Source organism: Catharus ustulatus, chromosome 1 (assembly GCF_009819885.2).
Source record: "Catharus ustulatus isolate bCatUst1 chromosome 1, bCatUst1.pri.v2, whole genome shotgun sequence".
Taxonomy (NCBI): Eukaryota; Metazoa; Chordata; class Aves; order Passeriformes; family Turdidae; genus Catharus; species Catharus ustulatus.
The window spans coordinates 53,519,956-53,538,134 of record NC_046221.1 but is presented as its reverse complement, the minus strand read 5'-3'; the positions used below and the strand labels follow the sequence as shown (position 1 = coordinate 53,538,134).

At 37.2% G+C, this 18,179-nt stretch overlaps 1 protein-coding gene and 1 long non-coding RNA gene across 2 annotated transcripts in view; one reads left to right on the top strand and one right to left on the bottom strand.

The window, feature by feature from the left end:
• CNTNAP2 (contactin associated protein 2) overlaps positions 1-18,179 on the top strand; it is a 1,181,910-nt gene that overhangs the window by 453,154 nt on the left and 710,577 nt on the right.
• On the bottom strand, positions 617-14,134 carry LOC116992763. The gene is made up of 5 exons (XR_004417104.1): positions 14,062-14,134; positions 13,823-13,982; positions 11,738-11,782; positions 10,934-11,096; positions 617-2,798 (listed from the first exon to the last, which is right to left on the bottom strand). It is a non-coding gene; the product is annotated as an uncharacterized LOC116992763 (long non-coding RNA).

Sequence of the window (18,179 nt, the reverse complement as noted above, 5' to 3'; positions counted from 1 at the left end):
CTCTTTGTGTTAGCCAGGCATAAGGGAGCTTAAAATCATTAATGGCAGTAAAGGACACATTAATTTCTTTATGTATATATAGACAATTAGACATGCTAGTATAATCCTTAAGTACCTATTGATCATCAAGCTTGAAGAATAAAGCAAGTTGACAGGAAGGATTATGGTGCTCTTGGTTCCCAGTTGCTGCAGGAATTTGATTGTTTCAAACTCTCTTCCAAAAACCTGTTGTATAGTGATGATGAAATATGGAATGTTTTGGGTTGTAGTCTTTAGGCACATATGCAGCAGTGTTAAATATAGCCATAAGAGCAGTTCCTAAGTCTACAACTATCAAGATTCAGTTGACTCATTCCTACTATGAACAGTACATTTATTTTTTAAAAATCAGGCTTCCAAAAACTTGACCTGAAACAAGCAAAGTGAATTGTAAATGCATTTAAAATACAGAAAACATGAGGAACGTTTTCTATATTTCCATATCATTCACTGGAAAAAAAAAGATTTTTTTATTTCTGCACAACAAATAATGGAAAGTAAAAACATAATTTTTCTATGGTATAATGGAGTTCAAATATTTTCATCAAACATTGGTTGATATGAAGGCAAGAATATTTTCAATGGGGAGAGTGGTTTTTTTTAATGGTACAATTGGGTTTTAGGGAAGAAAGGGGTTTTTGGCAAGGAAAAAAAAAAAAAGCCGTTGAGCTACCTGAGAGAACACAATCTGGTTGTATCTTGTGGTAAAATAAATTATAACAATCCTCAAACTTCTACTCTTAGTGTATACTCAGAATGTTATTTTCCCTGTTTTTTTCCACATTTTAGCTTTAATCCTAGGATATCATACTGCAGAAACATTACTGGGTTTTATGTTACTAATGAACGTGTACTGTGGATTATCATAACTTATTTCCAAATGATTCTGGTGCTTTCTTGACTAACTGGCAATCAAAACAAAGCAAAAAGACCAAAAACCCCCAAACATCAAATCAGTTGCCAGGGTGTTAAATATGATGTGTCCACCCCCACCTCTCATTTGGAAAGGAAGAAAGCAGCACGGATACTACAAGGATGTGAGCAAAGTTCTTTTCCTTTTATGTCCCAGTAGTTTCTATAGTCTTTCAAGAGGCACAAATGGGTTCACTGACACTCTCAGCTAGCAGTTTGCCTTAAGCCTTCTTCAAACTTTCCACTTGCAAAGCTTTCCAAACTATCCAAGACTTTCCAAACTGTGCTATAGTAGTCTGAATTGAGCCTCCTTTGGTTTCTCCTGCTGGGGACCCCTTCTGTCTTGGGTACAATACTTGAGCAGCCTGCTAGACAGGCAGGGCAGGAGTGACACTGTAGGCTGAGGAATAAAGCAGCAGCCCCACAGGCTTCTCTGGTGTTATCAGCACCTTCTGCACGCAGCAATTGAATCACGTACCAACCATCTGTTCCTGTGAATTTTCAGTTGAGATGAAAGCTGAAAAGGCCTTCTTTTGAGCCACACAGAGCATCATGTACTTCTGAATATATTTTGTCTGACAGTTGACCTGCCATCTTACTGTAGCTGCAGATCTCAGGAGAGAATTGAATTTCAGTTTCTCAAATTTTTGGGATACTGTTAATGTACTGAAGGACTGAGCTATGGCATAAAATACAGCACAGTGTTTCCTTGCCCGATTCCTTCCCACCAGTGCTTTTAATATAATATTGAAAAGAATTTACTTTCCTTGAATACATTTGTTTTCTGATGTAACATATCAGTGGAGAGACAAGCACCAAATATGCCAATAGACGCTTTACACGTGTTTGGATTTTGCTTGCATAGGCCAATGTAGGTAAAGGTTATAGTTTTATTAAGATGGTGTACATAATGGTCTTCAAATGTATTTCATCAGTGTTTTTTAAAAATTTTATTAAATTATTTTTCTCAGCAGGGAGCTGAACCACAGAGATAGTTTTACCTTCCACCCACACCCTTTTCTAATGAATTTTACCGTTTCAAAAAGATTTCAAAGTACTCACAGTATTCAGCCTCCTGGCATTTATCTAAATTATTGTTAATTCATGTTCATTTCTCTACTATTATGTCAGCTGCTTACAGAATGAGTATGTTTTAAAATACAAAAAAAAGATTTTAAAGAACTAGATTTTCTATTTTCTAAAATTGTTATTAAGTCACTTCATTTTACCATCATTATTTGAGCTACTTACATTTGAAAAGTAGTGGAATGCATTTCCTTCATTTTTAGGGTATAATTAAGATTTTGAGCGATACTTGTACAGAAGTAATCCTTTCTTTTTTATCCTCTTGCTGGCTAAGCTCTTTCCCTTTAAGAATGAATGGGTGTCAAAATCGCTCAGTTTGACATCTTGAATGTGTAGAAAAGAACAAACATATCTTTAGAGAAATTGGTTTTAGCTCTCAAAAAGGAAGGGAAAAGAACAGGACAAGTTATTACTTTTTCTATCCTTGTACCCTGTACTTTGACAGTTTTGAACTTTTCACTGTTTAAAAGCATGTGTTTGATCATGTGATAAATAGTTATGTTATCCATGCCTTTCTAAAATCCTTGTGAATACAAATTATTCTAACTGTACTGTAAGGGCTGATAGAGAAGCACAGATTTAATAATTTCTTTCATAGTTACAGGGAGTTACTCTGCAGTAGTACTTTCTTAGCTTGTATTTCTATTTCTACTGTTCTTCTTCTGCTGCAAAACCTGAGAATGCAAACATTTACATCTTCAGCATCCATGTTTTCCTCCTTGTAAAGCAGGGATGATAAAATTCCATGCCACTAGGTAACCCTGTACAATGAAAGTATTTAAAACCAAAGTTACACAGTGAGATGTTACATTTGAAACAATATCAAGCTTTTTGAAAAGTCTTCTCTTACATCATATAGTAGACAAACGAGTAAAACCATAGGGCACAAAATTATTACTCTATATATATATTTTGGAAATGTTTTCCTTTAGTTCCTATACTTTCTTTGTCACAGTCCAGATGGGCAGCTATAAGAATACATTCAGTTAGACTGAAAGTATTATAGGGAAGAACATTTGTCTGCATTCTCCTAATGCTCTAATGTTTTACCTTCTCTTTTCTTTTTTAAAAAATGAAGATTAAAAAAAAAACTAAAAAAAGCCCCCCAAAAAAGGAAAAGGGTCAGGTTAGTTTATTCCTAGCAAATTTAGCCAAGTTTGAATGACAAAGAGGTATTTCTGAGAAGATGTCTTTTATGCATTTCAAGGCTATTGCCATCTTCTGTAGCATTGTCCTCTTTATAGGATTTATTATAGAGAAAAATCTGCTTATATCCTGCCATACTCTTAGGTCCCTTCTCTGAAGAATGCTGCCATGCTGAATTAGAAGAGAAGGTGGAAGACAGAGGTTTGGTTATCTACATAGCTTAATTCTGCATTCAGTGAATCTTTTAATTTCAATAAGGTTAAGGAGGCCACTTCCATGTCAGGGTAAGACCTAACATTAGGTGCCAGGAAACCTCATAAAAATTGCCCTTCCTATCAATCCTCTTCTATGATTTTTGAACAATCTTGTCCCAGATTTTTTGCTGTTTATGCTTAGTTTTTTGTTTTCTGCCTGCTGTTGATGGAGATGCCGGGAGTCTGCTTGGAATACAGTTAAAAAGGAGACAACTGCAGCTTTTCCTCAAGGTAAAAAAAAAAAAAAAAAAAAAAAAAAGAAGACCTGTAGGTCTTCAGGAGATAATTTGCTGACCTGCATAGTTCTGTGTCTCTGTGAGGCTCTTTTCCTAGGAACATACGGCAGATGTTCTGAAACACCAGGTATAAAACACACAGATGTCATAAAGGCTTTTTTTAAATTTTTTAAAATCCCACAGCTTTGTCACTTGCTTGTAAAGACTACATCCAAAAGTATGTTTAGTTTCATGAAATTCTGACTTCTAGCAAGTAGTATTAAGGGTAAGGGGAAAAAGCTAAAGAAATAGACATATGCATTGTTAACTTTAATGACTTTTTTATTATAATATTCTGAGGAAATGAGACAAAATTTAAAAAAGCAGTACTAGATGACTTCTTGTTTTGCCTGTTTTATTTTTGTCTCTTGTGAACTGTCTTTGCATGTTTTATTGGAAAGGGTACTTTTTCTTATTTCCTGAATTTGAGGTATACGAGCTATACTCAGTATAATGTGTTGCTATGCTAATGGTGGTGCTTTCTATCTAAAAATCACTATAAATTTGAAAGAAATTGGTTTGGATTTGCAATAATATATCCAAATTTTATTCCAGTGTCTGAAACTATAGGTACTACCTATGGCATGTGGCACAATTCTCAGTCAGAAGGCAAAGGCTTCTTCTCCATTTTTCTCTGCTAGAGGAGATGGACATTAGAGAGTACAGAGTGTTTAGCTGACAGAGAACACTGACAAGAAAGAAATCATAAATACTATGTCTCTGTGATATAAGAGCACACAGATAGTGGTGTGTCAAGGGATGAGGAACACAGACACACCTGACTGGGAAGCTGCACAGCCACCTGCAGATGGGGAACTGATCAACAATCCTGGTTTCAGTCCTTGCGCAAGGGCTCTCCCTTGTCTTTAGAAGTCCCTCCTTGTCTTTCTGCCTACAAATTTGGCAGATGAATTTTATTTTAAAAATATTAACCTTCTACAAACACCAAATATTATCAACTGGCCAGTCTTTCAAAGATCTCATGTGATAGACACTCAGGAAAACACTACTGTTTAAGGTTTTTAAAAATAAAAAGTGTGTGTTATGGTATAACATCTTCTAATAACCCAAGCAAAAATTATTTGTCAGAGCTCCCAAAATGTAATGTCCCTTTATGTCAAACATATTAGTCAGGTCATGAGAAGAATCTTAGAGGAGATAATTAATAGATTGTCCTGAAACTGGATGGGTTTTTTCCAAAGTAGTTAATCTTTGATATATACAACAAGAAAATCTATGTGGGAGAAGTGTCAGTCTGTACAAAATTACTTTCACAAATCAGTTCCCACCGAGTGTAAAGGAGTTTGCTTTTTGTCTGCTAGCCTGCTGGCATGAAATGGAGCCTGTGAGTATGGCAACCTATACATCCTGGACTTGTGGAACAAAAGACGAGATGCCCAGTACTTTCAGATTTGAAGTCAGTATCTTGTCAAATCTTAGAACCTATTGGGCTGAGGAAATGGAGATATTAATCTATAAATGAATGTGTGATATATAAAGATTCCCTTGACTTGGAGTGATACTTATTTCCTTCAGGAGATAACTCCTTATTCTCCTTTTTCTGTTTATAGAAAAACTTAAAATCAGTGAGTCTGAGAGCTTGAAGGAAAGCAAAAAAAACCAGAATTAAAAAAAAAAAAAGAAAATTGTAAATGGACTGTGTACCATTTATATATTCCTGTCTTAATTCAGAATATACAGATACTGTGAATATCTTTGATGTTTCTTCATTCTAAAGCACTAAAAATATTGTAGATGCAATTTGTTGTATTACTACTCAAATAGTGATAATTTAGATGAAATTTTCCTCCAAAATCCAGAGAGCACTGTCCCTCTTTCTCCTCCCTGTAGAGTCTGAATTGTAGAAAGAAAATAACATTGAAATATTTATTGAAATATGCATGTTGAATGGTGCAATTGGTGTAGCCAATTGCTGGATAACTGGTAAAGAATAGTGTGCTTTTAACACTGTTCTGTAAATGTTAAAAGAGTTCCTACAGGAAGCTGGTGATTAAAAAGTTTTCATTTATTTCTCTTTGCTGTTTCTGTAAACAGGTATTGATTTAAGTAGTAAGTGCTACTGGATTGAATATCTTCAGAGATGGTGTCTTTTTCTGCAATGTGATAAGAGAATTTTGGAAAAGTCAGCTGTTAGAAAACAAATTACCTTTTGAGGTCTTTTGTATTGAAACATTCTCTTTGCCAATGGAGGGGACACTGGGCATTTTTTATCACAAATCTATAACATCCATTATATTTTCTTTACATTGTACTCTACAACTTGGAATGGATTTGCTCTGGTACTAAGTTACTGAGTACAAGACTGAATATTATTATTTCCTTCCTGTGATGTGTGAATGCAAAGTAGAATTTTCAGGGCATCTTTAAACACACACAAATCTCAAGCAGTTGTCCTCGGTTCTCACAGATTTTAGCATAATATCCCTTGTGATCCATGACCCATTCATCATTAAAGTTCCATATGATAATAATTTCCTTTTGACCTGGGATGCTGTATTCCACTTTTATCCTTCTACTTAGAACCTGTTACCAGGTTACTTATTTTCTAGCACCACTATTTTCAGGAGGTACAAGGCAAAGGTAAAAGGCAAAGGTGGCTTAATATATTTTCTTTAGTCAAGAAATGCTGGAAGTCTGTGATGTCAAGATTTTGGTGCCTATTGCAGTGAGCTTCAGTAGGTGCAGAGGTGATGTAACTCATGCCTGTGGCTAGAAAAGCAGAAAATGTACCTTGTTAGGTACTTTATTCTTGGACCATTGCACAAGGAGCAACTGCAGCCTGATCCTCAAGTGTTATTTGAGTGAAAATTTCCCAGGAATGCTTTGTGCTAAATGGGGACAGAAGCTGACAAAGTGCAACCGATGCTGACAGGGAACATCTTGAAAAATCAGCAACTGTGCATTAAACCCTCATGTCAGCAACTGCACAGGAATCCTTTATGGTTGCTGTTGGCTATACCTGACATAACACTGTAGCTCCTCTCTGGAATGGTTTAATATGTTTCCAGCCCCAAGCAAACAGGCAGGAATGTGTATTATAGATGCATCAATTACACTGGTTCACAGCACAGAAAATTCATCTTGAGAGTGAGGAACAGTTAAAACAAGACTTCAAGTCAAACTTCTTTTAAAAAATAGGATTTATTGAAGTCTTTGTCTTGTTGTGTTTTCTATATTTTGATGATTCTTTGAAAAGACCTTGTTAAATAATGAGAAGCTGATTCACACAGGGATAATTTTAACTATATTCCTGATTCAGACACTGTCAAAAACATGCAAAGAGCAGAAAGGTGCTAGAAAACTCCTCCTAGTTTGAATTCAATATCTTCAAAAGCACTGTTCATCACATCTTGAAAGCCTCATTTTTTGATTTCTGAAGAGTGTCTCAATATTTTCAGACAGCAGTTGTTACTGTGAGCATCTGGAACTTGATGTGAAGCTGTGGCACATGTAAATCATTACAATAATTGTCTTTAGGCAAGAAACTGTGATGCTGAAAAGTTAATGACAAACAAACTAAATCCACTACTCATCAATTGTATTTTCATCTTCTTATGGTTTCTTTCAAAACCTCTTAAATTACACTCTGGTCGAAAATGTTATGGCTCAGGGTGGGAGAACAGAATAACAGCAACACAAATAAAAAAACAATAAATTGTAAAACAATACAGGATTCAGTTCTCTTTATGCAATTAGATTTTCAAGAACTTAATGAAAATATTGCCTGCATCAGTCTAAAGATTTTGTGAAGAATCTTAGTTTGTGGACATAAAAGTTGTCTATATACAAAATCTTAGTGCATTGCTAGAATTTTCAGTCGTAGATTCAACCAATTTTTCCTCTCCTGTGTTTGGCATCAGCTGGTGTCATATGTCTGTATTATTAAAAACTGTATAAACAACTAACATTTATAATGTGACATCGGTCAAAGAGAGGTACATAGTTCCTAGAAATTTGTCAGCTACAAACAATATTACAAGGTCCTGTTGGAGCCAGGGCACAGTAAAGAAGTCCTTTACATTTGCATAATTCAAATTAAGAGAATTTCATGGGTGCCTCAGCAAGAACTGCAGGCAAGTTGTGCATAAATGAGTATTTTATTCACAAAGTGTACCACAGAAGTGATGTCACTCTTGTATCACAAAGTGTTTATGAAAATTAAAAATACCTGCTAGTCCTAGAGAAATATCCCAATAGGAATTTCACAGGGTTGTTCAAATTTAGCTATAGTTGATTGTCTCAATATCACAATTTTTTATGTGGGTATATCTTTTTCAGGAAAAAAAACTTGCTAGCATTTCAGCAGATTAATACCTGTTTCTTTGTTTGTTTGTTTGTTTCTTTGTTTTCTCTGAAACCTTTGATAATAATTACTAACAGGCCATTTTAGAGTCTTAGCTTTTTTGGAAAATCTAGCGTTTTAAAGTAAAAATGTTTAATTTGGAAAAATGGGTAATGTAAAGCTGACTTATGTGTATATGATGTGCTATTTTCACCTTTTCAGATGCTATGCTGTTTCATCTATCTTTCTAACAAATCCTCATTGGAACTAAGAGTGTGATAAAAGTAACAGCTTCTATCGTAGAAGTAAAACTGCAAAGTTGGGTGGTAGTTACACCTCAGCTTCTTGCGAAGGAGGAAAAAGCTGTAATTTTGGTGCACTTAGAGTGAATAAGTTCGATTTCCTTTGAAGAACTACACGCTTTTCCTTAATTTCTGTAACAGGAAGATCAGGAAGATGATCCCGAATGCAAAAGTTATGAGACCCAATTACTGCTGCCTTTGGCTTGGTGAGAAACAGTTTTGGTTTCTGAAGGGACTTGGCAATTGTACACACATGGCAGTGCGTGACAGTCTAGTAAAGGTAACAGATATTTCTAAGTGAGGCAGCCATGTTACTGCAAGCAGGATGATTTAAGCCAGACTGACATGTTTGCTAACCAGAGCTAGAAGTGCTGCCTCACACCATTCCTCTGTGCAGTACAAAGCACAGATTCTCCAAACAATCTCTTGCCTTTAGTTTGTCTTCTCTCAAACCCAGACCTACTGAACTAATGTTCTAACTTGGCTATAAAGCTTAAAATAGTTTTACTCTATCTCTAAAATGAAACTTCTTCTGTAACAGGTAGAGAACCACTGCTCCATTCATACCCACATAAAATATTTTCCATGGTTCTTGCCTGCCTGCCCAGAAACAAACACAGATGACTTTTCATTTCAGCTACCTCAACTACCCAGTGCCCTGAGAGAGATGAAAGTAGACGAGGGATTTCACCTTGTCATTTGTTCACATAGATATAATACTGAAATCTTACACCAGTGTTTACATCAGTGAAGATATTTACAAATAGTTTTCTCTTTGTTAGTTTAACTTTTATGGATTGAGTTTTTTAATATAGCCTTTATACAGTAATATAAGGAGCAATTTCTTCAATGTCATTTTTTATCAGGTTGTTGTTAATGTGTTGGTTTTCAATATGCATAGTGTCTACGGCAACTCTTCACAGGCTACCACTAGATTCTCTGCCTTAGACTTATTGTCACCAGGCATTATAGAAATGATGAGCTCAGTCAAAATGTGCTATGCAACTGGTTACCTCAATTTTCTGGTTCAGCAAATTACATTGCTCCAGAGGTTTTGTGGTAATGGTTTACTGTAATACAATATAAAATATAATGGTGTGGAGAATATTGGTGAGCAGCTAAAGGCTAAACTCATGGAGCTGTTAGAGCTAATTCAGAGGTAGTATTTGATATTGTAGCAACATCCTTTTATACATTCAGTGCTAAATATAAAAGCCCTTAATCAGTCTGAAATAGTGACTGAAATAGCATGCAAAATATGAAGTGCTGCATAAGTCACAAATACTTTCTTCTCATTGGCCAAACTGATAATATTTCAAAGGTTTTGAGATTCTACTGTAGCACTCTTGATTACTTTCATGGACATTTAGACGCTAAAGCTTCAATATTTCGGTATGAAGCAGAAGGTGTTGGCAAGAGGGAAGACTGTTTCAGACCCTAACTTTCTAAGGATATCTGGTGCTAGACAGTTTTGAAGTCATAAACTGTGTATTAGAATAAGCATATAGGTATGAAATTGAAACCATGTGAACAAAAAGCCCAACACAATGTCTAGTGACAAAACAAGTGTGAGTATGAAAACAATGTAATGAATCTTGGACACTTTGCATGCATCTGAGAGCTCTTTACAAAAGAAAGAGTTCTGAGATTCCTTTCATCTCTAATGAGCAAAAAGTAAGGTTTTTCTTACTTTTCTTTCACTTCAGTATCAGAAGCACCACCTTGGCTTCAAATGCTGCTTTTGTTGACGTTGCATCCAGAAAATCCATGAGTAATTCTAAAAGTTTCCATTAAATTTTCTCCATTTATTTCTAAGTCTCTCTCTACACTCTTTTTTTTGAGTAACTGTTTTCCCTCTTTTTTCTTTCCTTTTTTATTTCCCTCCTGGTTTCCTAGGGAGATTAGGTTCATGGTACTTAAATGATTCATAGAAATAGCTAAGGATCCAAGCTAGCTGGTCTGGGTGTCTAACGTAGTAGGCTGACACACTGGGTTACTTTCAAATTTCATCTTTCATCTTGCCATGGTCTAGTTATCTGCCAGTTAACACTCTCAGCTTGGATGTTCCTATGTTGCAATTAGATGGCAAGAGAATTACTCTGAAGGGTAAAAATACAGGATCATATACAAACCAAGGTTTTTACTGGATGGATGCACAATATGAATTATTAAGGAACAAGTGAACGATAATGCTTTAAGTAAGGTGACTTTTACTACAATTTAAGTGATTTTTAGTTTAATAATAGAAAAACAATTTCAAGTGTTAACAATGATTTGAGCTTAGAGTTTAGACACAAAGAAAGAAATTTTGCATAGCATGGTGATATCTTTTTTGTTTGGCTGGGAAATCTAATCCATTTGTTTGCATTCATCAAAAGAAGCTTTTTGCAGTGCAGTGTGTGAACACAATCCTCACAGTCCAAATTACATATAGTACTTTAACAATGTGATTCTTCCCTAGATGGAGTGACTTATTTCAGTCTTGGAACAGCTAAACAGATTTTTTTGAGAGTTAGAAATGGAAATAGGACTAATATCCAAACCTCCTTAGACCACTTCTTTGCAAGAAATTTTACCATTCTGTTCTAAATATTAGAAGAGTTTATTTTGCCTTACCTTCACATTTCTTTTCCCTTTTTCACTGGACAGAATGGTATGAGCTCAGAAATATTCTTCTCAGTTGCCAGCTTCCTCCTCCAGACACATTACAGTGCCAGGTTTAATCTAGATCTGCATGTTTGAAGAAGCTGCTAAAGACAACAAATCTTCTCTCACATCACTGTAAGCAGAGGATAAATATGTTGAAATCAGTGAAGCATAAATGTGGTAAGAGAGCAAAAACAGGTCTAAGAATGGAAAAGCAGTCATCATTTTCCAGAATATTTTACATAGCTTTTGAAGAAAATTAGTCTGTATTTTGAAACTGTATTGTTAACAGCTGCCTTGAACAGAAAGGTTGGGACAGATGGAACTGATGAAATTACTTTATTTTGCAATTCATTGTATCAAGAATATTGTGACACACAGAAATTCTGCATTTTCCATGTCTTTATCTGGGAGAGGAAAGCAGTGGTATATGCAAAATAATTGTTTATATGCACTTTATATTGTTTGTAAGTATGGATGAAGGGCCAATTCTCAGCAACTCTGACAAAATCATTCCATCTTCTATTCTGTTGGTAAAGTGCTAATGAGACAAACATTATAAATGAACTTTGAGGCTCTTAAGGAGTCTTAAAAGTGAGCAGCAAGAACGGTGAAATTAATAAAATTTAGAGTAAGATAAAAACAATGAGCTGGATTTGCTAGAAAGATAGTTGAAAGGAGTAGGTTAAAAATATATAAAGGCAGAAAATATGTGAATCAAAATTGTAAAAACTCAGCTGATCAGGGAAGGCAGAGGAATAGGAATACCCTTACCAGTTAATGGAGTGCACTGGTTTATTTCAGCAAAGACTCAGGCTGCTGTATAGACAGAAAACAGGGTGTTTTATTTTTTGCTTGCTTGATACAAATTTTCTTTTTTAACCTAAGACCTCTTTTGCCAGGTAGCTTCTTGACATTAGGACCATTTATGGATATTTGATTTTATTCAGTGAAAGTAAAACTGGCAGATTCTGACCCTTAGCAAGATTTCCACAGTATGTTCACTGTTATATATTACTTATGCCTAATATTGGGGAAAATCTTTCAGGAATGAGCCTCGGTGAATCAAAATTATGGTGCTTTATATAAGAGTATATAATGCTAAAGCAGAAACAGTCTTTTAATTTTATGGGTATCCTACTAGATCATAAAATACGTATTAGTCTAAAACAAATGATGTTGCAAACAACAATAAAGACAAACAAAAAAAGGAGAACTTTGGGACTTGACGCACATAAGATAGTTCTGTAGAAACACACATTCTTCATTGATAGTCTTAATTAGTATGAAAGATTTTTGATATTTAAGAAGAGAAATGTAGGAAATTAGGTTTGGAAAGCCAATTTTATAAGTATGAAAACAGGCAAAAAAACAAAGTTTGCATTTTACTATTTGCCTAATCATCATTCCAAGTTCAATTTAGGGGCAAAGAAAAAAAAAGTGCATTAAACACCAGTGTATTCTATTGCACTTACTAACTACTTTAAAACACATGTAACATGGAAGAAAATACACCAGTAGATTCAGTAGCAACTGCAAACTTCTTGCTTTTGCCAGTGACTAAGGACTTGTTTACCACTATTTTATTAGTTTCTGTGGATTCAGGAAATAAATTTATCTTTTCTTAAGTTTTCTTCTCATCAGAAAATATAATAGGAGACCTGTGTATGATGGGCTTACAGATCACTGCCCCCTAAGAGATACCTGAAAAAAGTATGGGCTCAGAAGTGATTGGATTCCACAAGGATCACAAAAGTTACTAAGCAGATGATAATTGGAATCAAGTTTTCCAGTGAGCTCCTCAGGTAGAATCACATGGACAGAGACAGAAAAATATTTCTCCCATCTTGTCTTTACCCACTCTCCATCTTCAGCATCATGACTTGAAACCCCATGGTTTTTTGTAGAGTAAAAATAAGCATCAGGAAGTCTTTGCAATGCGAGCAGGAATCAGAGGGCCTTTCTTTCATCTTACAAGCATATGTTCAGCCTCACTTTCCAATCACTTCTGTGCTCCTACCCAAAGGCTGACCCTGCCTCCCTATGTTTAGAAGAATGCACATAAATAGTGTTAGTGGTTCAACTGTCTAAGGAACATACCTCTCTTATCCCTACTTCTTTTGACTACCTTCCAGAAATCAGACCTTCTCCAAGCAGCATGTCAGGGAATGAACAGATTGCTGAATTTTGATATATGCTTGCAAGCATTTGGCAAGATCCAACCCATCGAAAAGAGGATCACGCTGTGTAAATATCAGCCGTGTACAACTGCAGCTTGGTCTCCCAGGGGGGTAGGCTTGCTTTTTGCCAACTGGTGGACTCAAATGAATAATTTCTAGATTATTTTAAATGGTTTAACGTGTAGTTATTGATAGCTTTCATTAAGCTAAAAAAAGCATGTTTTTTTGAGGCAGCACTGGCATTTACAGAGATTACTACATTCCTACTACTAATTTAGTGGAAGAAGACATTTGTCCTTTTAAGGTAGATTTTAAGACATTTGATTCTCTCATTTTAAGTGGAAAGAATAATTTTCAATGGAAGCATGTCTATGCAACACTGAATATCTTATAAGAAGTTTCTAATTAAGGAAAGCCTTTGTCAGTGGAAGCGGAAGTTTCTCATTTATGTGTTAGGCTCACAGTCCTACGAGAAGCCCTGCAGTATAACTGCTAGCTGGCAAACTGGCTGTTTGGACTGTAAGGCCCAAAGAAGTTTAGTGATTTGTTAATGCAATTTAATTTCAAAAAAACTCCCAAAACACACATTTTCTCTTCCCACTCAGGAAAAAACACAAAACAAAACAAATGCAAAACCAAAAAAGAACTATTAAAAAACCCCCATCCTCCTTATGCTTACCTTAAAGTTCAAGAAATTCAATAGTTTGAGCTTCCAAGTGAAATTTGTGTAGCTCCTCCTTTTGTTTTTGCACTAGATACCTTAGATTCTGCATCTTGTGTATTTCGACAACCTCTGCAGACTCATTTTGTCATAATTTTGCTCAGTACAGTAAGAAAGCCTAAAAGTGAAATAGAAAATCTTTTACAAACACAAGGGCTTCAAGGAACTAATAAGAAAGTAGGATCTGTTAAACATACAGCGACTAAACAGCATCCTGTGCATTAGCGTATCGTAGTCAGATTGCTTTTTCACTGAGTACGAAGCACAAGCCTTTCAACAACTGTATTAGGCCCACAGTGAGATCTCAATATGAAAGAAAATCCTGCTACTGGTCTCCTTGGGAACAGTACAGAATAAAAGGATGTGGCCCACTAGATTTTGACTGTAGAAGAATTTGGTTTAATGCTTGCATTCACTTTCATGTTCTTGTTGCTGATCTTACTTCTTTTTATCATTGGAGATATTTGAAATCTTTTTTGAAAGATGAGGTAAATCTTAAGAAGTACACATTCAGGAAGTACACATGAACAAAAAAAGAGCTTTTTGAAATAAAAATGCCTAAGATCAATCAAAGCAAAAAAAAAGTAACTGTTAGTATTGTCATTTTTTCTAGTATTTGTGTGAACTAATTCCATCCAAAGGTTTCATCCTACTTCATGATAATATGCAATGCAAATGGTTACAGTATACACTCACTGCAAAATGTGGGTATATTTATTAAAAAAACTCCTTCTTGCCATCACTCTTCAGCCCTGGATAGGAGTTTTTCTTCAAACTCCCAATATTCAGAGATTTCTCTTAAAACAGAAATTAACATTCTCTCTGTTGCAGATAAACTGGAATGTAGTACAGGGTTAAAGCCCATTCATATTTACTAGGGATCTAAAAACTGTAAAATTTGCCTTTTTTGCAGTAGCATTTTGTGGTCTCTTTTCGGCGATGATGAGATGGGGACATCAGAGTTTGGCTCAGAAGCCAATTTTATTGAATATACAAGGCCTTTATAAAAGTATTTTACTTGTATGGCACTTACGCAGGGTTCTAGTTTTGGTAACAATTTCCCATTGACTGCACATTTTTCATGATGCCACCTCATCTGGTTACATTATCTCTTCACAAAGCTTCTCAACATGTTTCTTGGTCACTTCTTGCCCAGGGAGCATTTATCTGTGCCTGTCTCTCCCCTGTTTCTGCTCGATCAGGCCTAAGATACTAGGTCCCTTTATCAGTTTCATTGTACTCTCTGTTTTAGTCCCTATAGTCTAATTGTATTTGATGGAGTATTTGTCCACAGTATAATCTATTGATTTAAAAAAAAGTCTGAAAATGACCAGCTTATTTCAAAGCAAATAATTCTGATTTATTTTCCATACACAAAAAAATCAGCCTGTGCCTTGAGGCTTGAAAATTATTTTATGGTTGTTAGAAAAATGGAGAATTACCATGAGAAATATCTTCTCTCCCTCTCTCTTGGATAATGCTCACCTTAGATTGCTTATCGTGTTTTGCTCTCCCTCCATTCCATTCAGTGGAGAATTAAGAAGTCTTGTGTCACTTACATGTGATACTCAATGGAAACAGAATAATTAAATCTTCTTACTGAGCTGGAGAGACATCAGCAAAATAGAAATATCATAGTAAAAAGTTAGTTTCCTTCCAACTATAAAATGATCAGTAATGGAAGGGCTAAAATAGCCCATAAAAGCTAATTCTGATAAATTTTGTTGTCCTAAGCACCTACCAACAGGGAATAAATTATATTTTCCAGGAAATTCACATTTTTATCCCATGTCCTTCAGAATGACAGCAGAAACAGCAAGTGTAAATATTTGTGTTAGAAATTAGTTGTTTCTGGAGAGAGAAATCTTATCTTTAGGTTTTAATTAATTCTTATCTGATTTATAATTTGAAAAGAGTTTTGTTCTTGTAAAGTATCCATTGTCTGATTTCTGATGTAATGCGTAGCTTTAAGAGAAATTTTGTGAACCACAGGAATTCCTTTGATTTTACATCATGTGCTTGTTTGTGAGCAGGGAGAGGATCATGGTTGATTTGGGAGCGGTTTTGGAATCCAAGAAAAATATAATCTAAATAAAATACACTTTGTCAAAAAATAGACAGGTTTTCTTTACCCCATGTACCTTACGGCTTCTCTAGGTTTCCCTTTTTTTTTTTCTTGAACAAACTGAAAATTCTTCTCCTTTAAGTGAACAATGTAGTGAATAAACTGAATGAAAAAGTTTCTGTGTGATGAGGGATGAATAGATTGCTCTTTATTCTTCTTGCCAAGGAGTTAATTACTACATTGATACAGTTGGTCATTAAGAGTTGTACTCTCACAGGCAGTCTGCTACAAAACAGATGTTGGTTTTTTGTTGAGAGAATAGTAAGTTCCGTGAGAAAGATGAAAGTAGGAAGAAAATGTCTGTGTTTAAAAGTTCCTAGACTGTATGACTTTCACCAAAAGCTGGTAGATGAATTTCTTTCAATTGGTACTTGAAGAGAAGTAAATTAAAGGACCTTAAGTGTGCAGGAGTGAAAATGCTGCAATTTTGCAACTTGAGAGCAGTTTTTCAGCAATCTGGGTGTTTCACAACTCAGTTTTTGAATAAAATATTGGCGTAACTAATACTCTAACTAGCTCCTAGTGGATATTCAGTGTCCTAAAAGCATATTACAGTAATTTCACGAATACAAGCCGCAGCAATTTGACAAAAATTTTGGTGGAAACCCGGAAGTGCAGCTAATAATCGGGGGCGGCTAATATGTGAATAATTTTCTGACATTTACAACCCCAGACGTGCCAGCCAGGGCGCCGAGCCAAGCACCTGCCAGTAAAAACCGGCATTCCGCGATTGTTACAGTGTTACTGTGTTGCCCTGGCTCCCTGCAGGCAGCACGGGGGGCGGGGAGAGAGGCGGGAGAGCTCTCTTTCCTCCTCTGCCGCAGCCCAGGGGAGAGACGGGGGGGCCCTGCGCCGCCATTGCCGTGGCCTGGGGAGGGGGATAGGGGAAGAGCCCGCGATGCTATTGCTGCGGCCCAGGGAGGGGAGGGGGAAACTCGCGCCACCATTGCCGCGGCCCGGGGAGGAGGCGGAGTGCTCTGTCCCCGTCCGCCGAGGCAGGAGCAGGCAGGCTCCATCCTGGCCCGCCGCTGCCGCGGCAGGAGCGGGGAAACTCCGTCCCCGCCCGCCGCCGGCGCCACAGGTGCGGGAAAGATCTGTCCCTGCCTGCCGCCGCTGTGGTAGGAGTGGGGGAAGCTCCGTCCCTGCCTGCCACCGCGGGGCACCACCGACCTGGGGTGACCGAGCCCAGTGGCAGTGGCGGGCGGCGCCGAGCGGTGGCCGGCCCTGAGCCCAGGGGCAGCGGCGACCAGCCCCGAGCGGCAGCGCCGGGCTGGGTCACCTGGCCCCGTCAGCAGCCCCTAGCGGGCCGAGCCTGCACAACCTTAGCTCAGCCAGTAAACCCCACCCTCCCGTGGTTCTGTTACGTGGTTTTGTTGCACGCAGGTCCTCGCTGTGAACGACAGAGCGGCTTATATTCGGGTGTGGCTTATTTATGGACAAAAACTGAAATGTTTGCCAACACCCAGAGATGCGGCTTATACTCAGTGCGGCTTGTATTCGTGAATTTACTGTAACTTCATAACAACCTGCAGTTGAACAGGACACTATGGAATATGTGTCCTCCACAGAGTACTGAGAGATTAGAGGATAATCATTAATATTCAAATTTGAAAATAATGTTATATTTTTAAATGTTGTACACATGCTCCTAGTCTCCACGCTGTATATTGTAGCTCAGTTATTGCCAACATGGATATATATACAATTTTATTTATTTTTAAGGAATTGCATGACTTTCAGAGGCAAGTTTCACCTAAGTATTGCCATTTCTTCAATCTTTTTCACATGTTTAGGGATTTTTCCACAAACTATCTCAGTCTCTTTCATATACAGTAAATTCACGAATACAAGCCGCACTGAGTATAAGCCGCATCTCTGGGTGTTGGCAAACATTTCGTTTTTTGTCCATAAATAAGCCGCACCTGAATATAAGCCGCTCTGTTGTTCGCAGCGAGGACCCGCGTGCAACAAAGTTGCCAAATAGTAACAGAACGGCGGCAGGGCGGGGTTTACTGGCTCAGCTAAGGCTGTGCAGGCTCGGCCCGCTAGGGGCTGCTGACGGGGCCAGGTAGCCTAGTCCGGTGCTGCCGCTCGGCGGGGCCACTGGGGGCCAGCCGCCGTTGCCACTGGGCTCGGTCACCACGGCCCGGCGCTGCCCTGTGGTGGCAGGCAGGGACGGAGCCCCCCGCC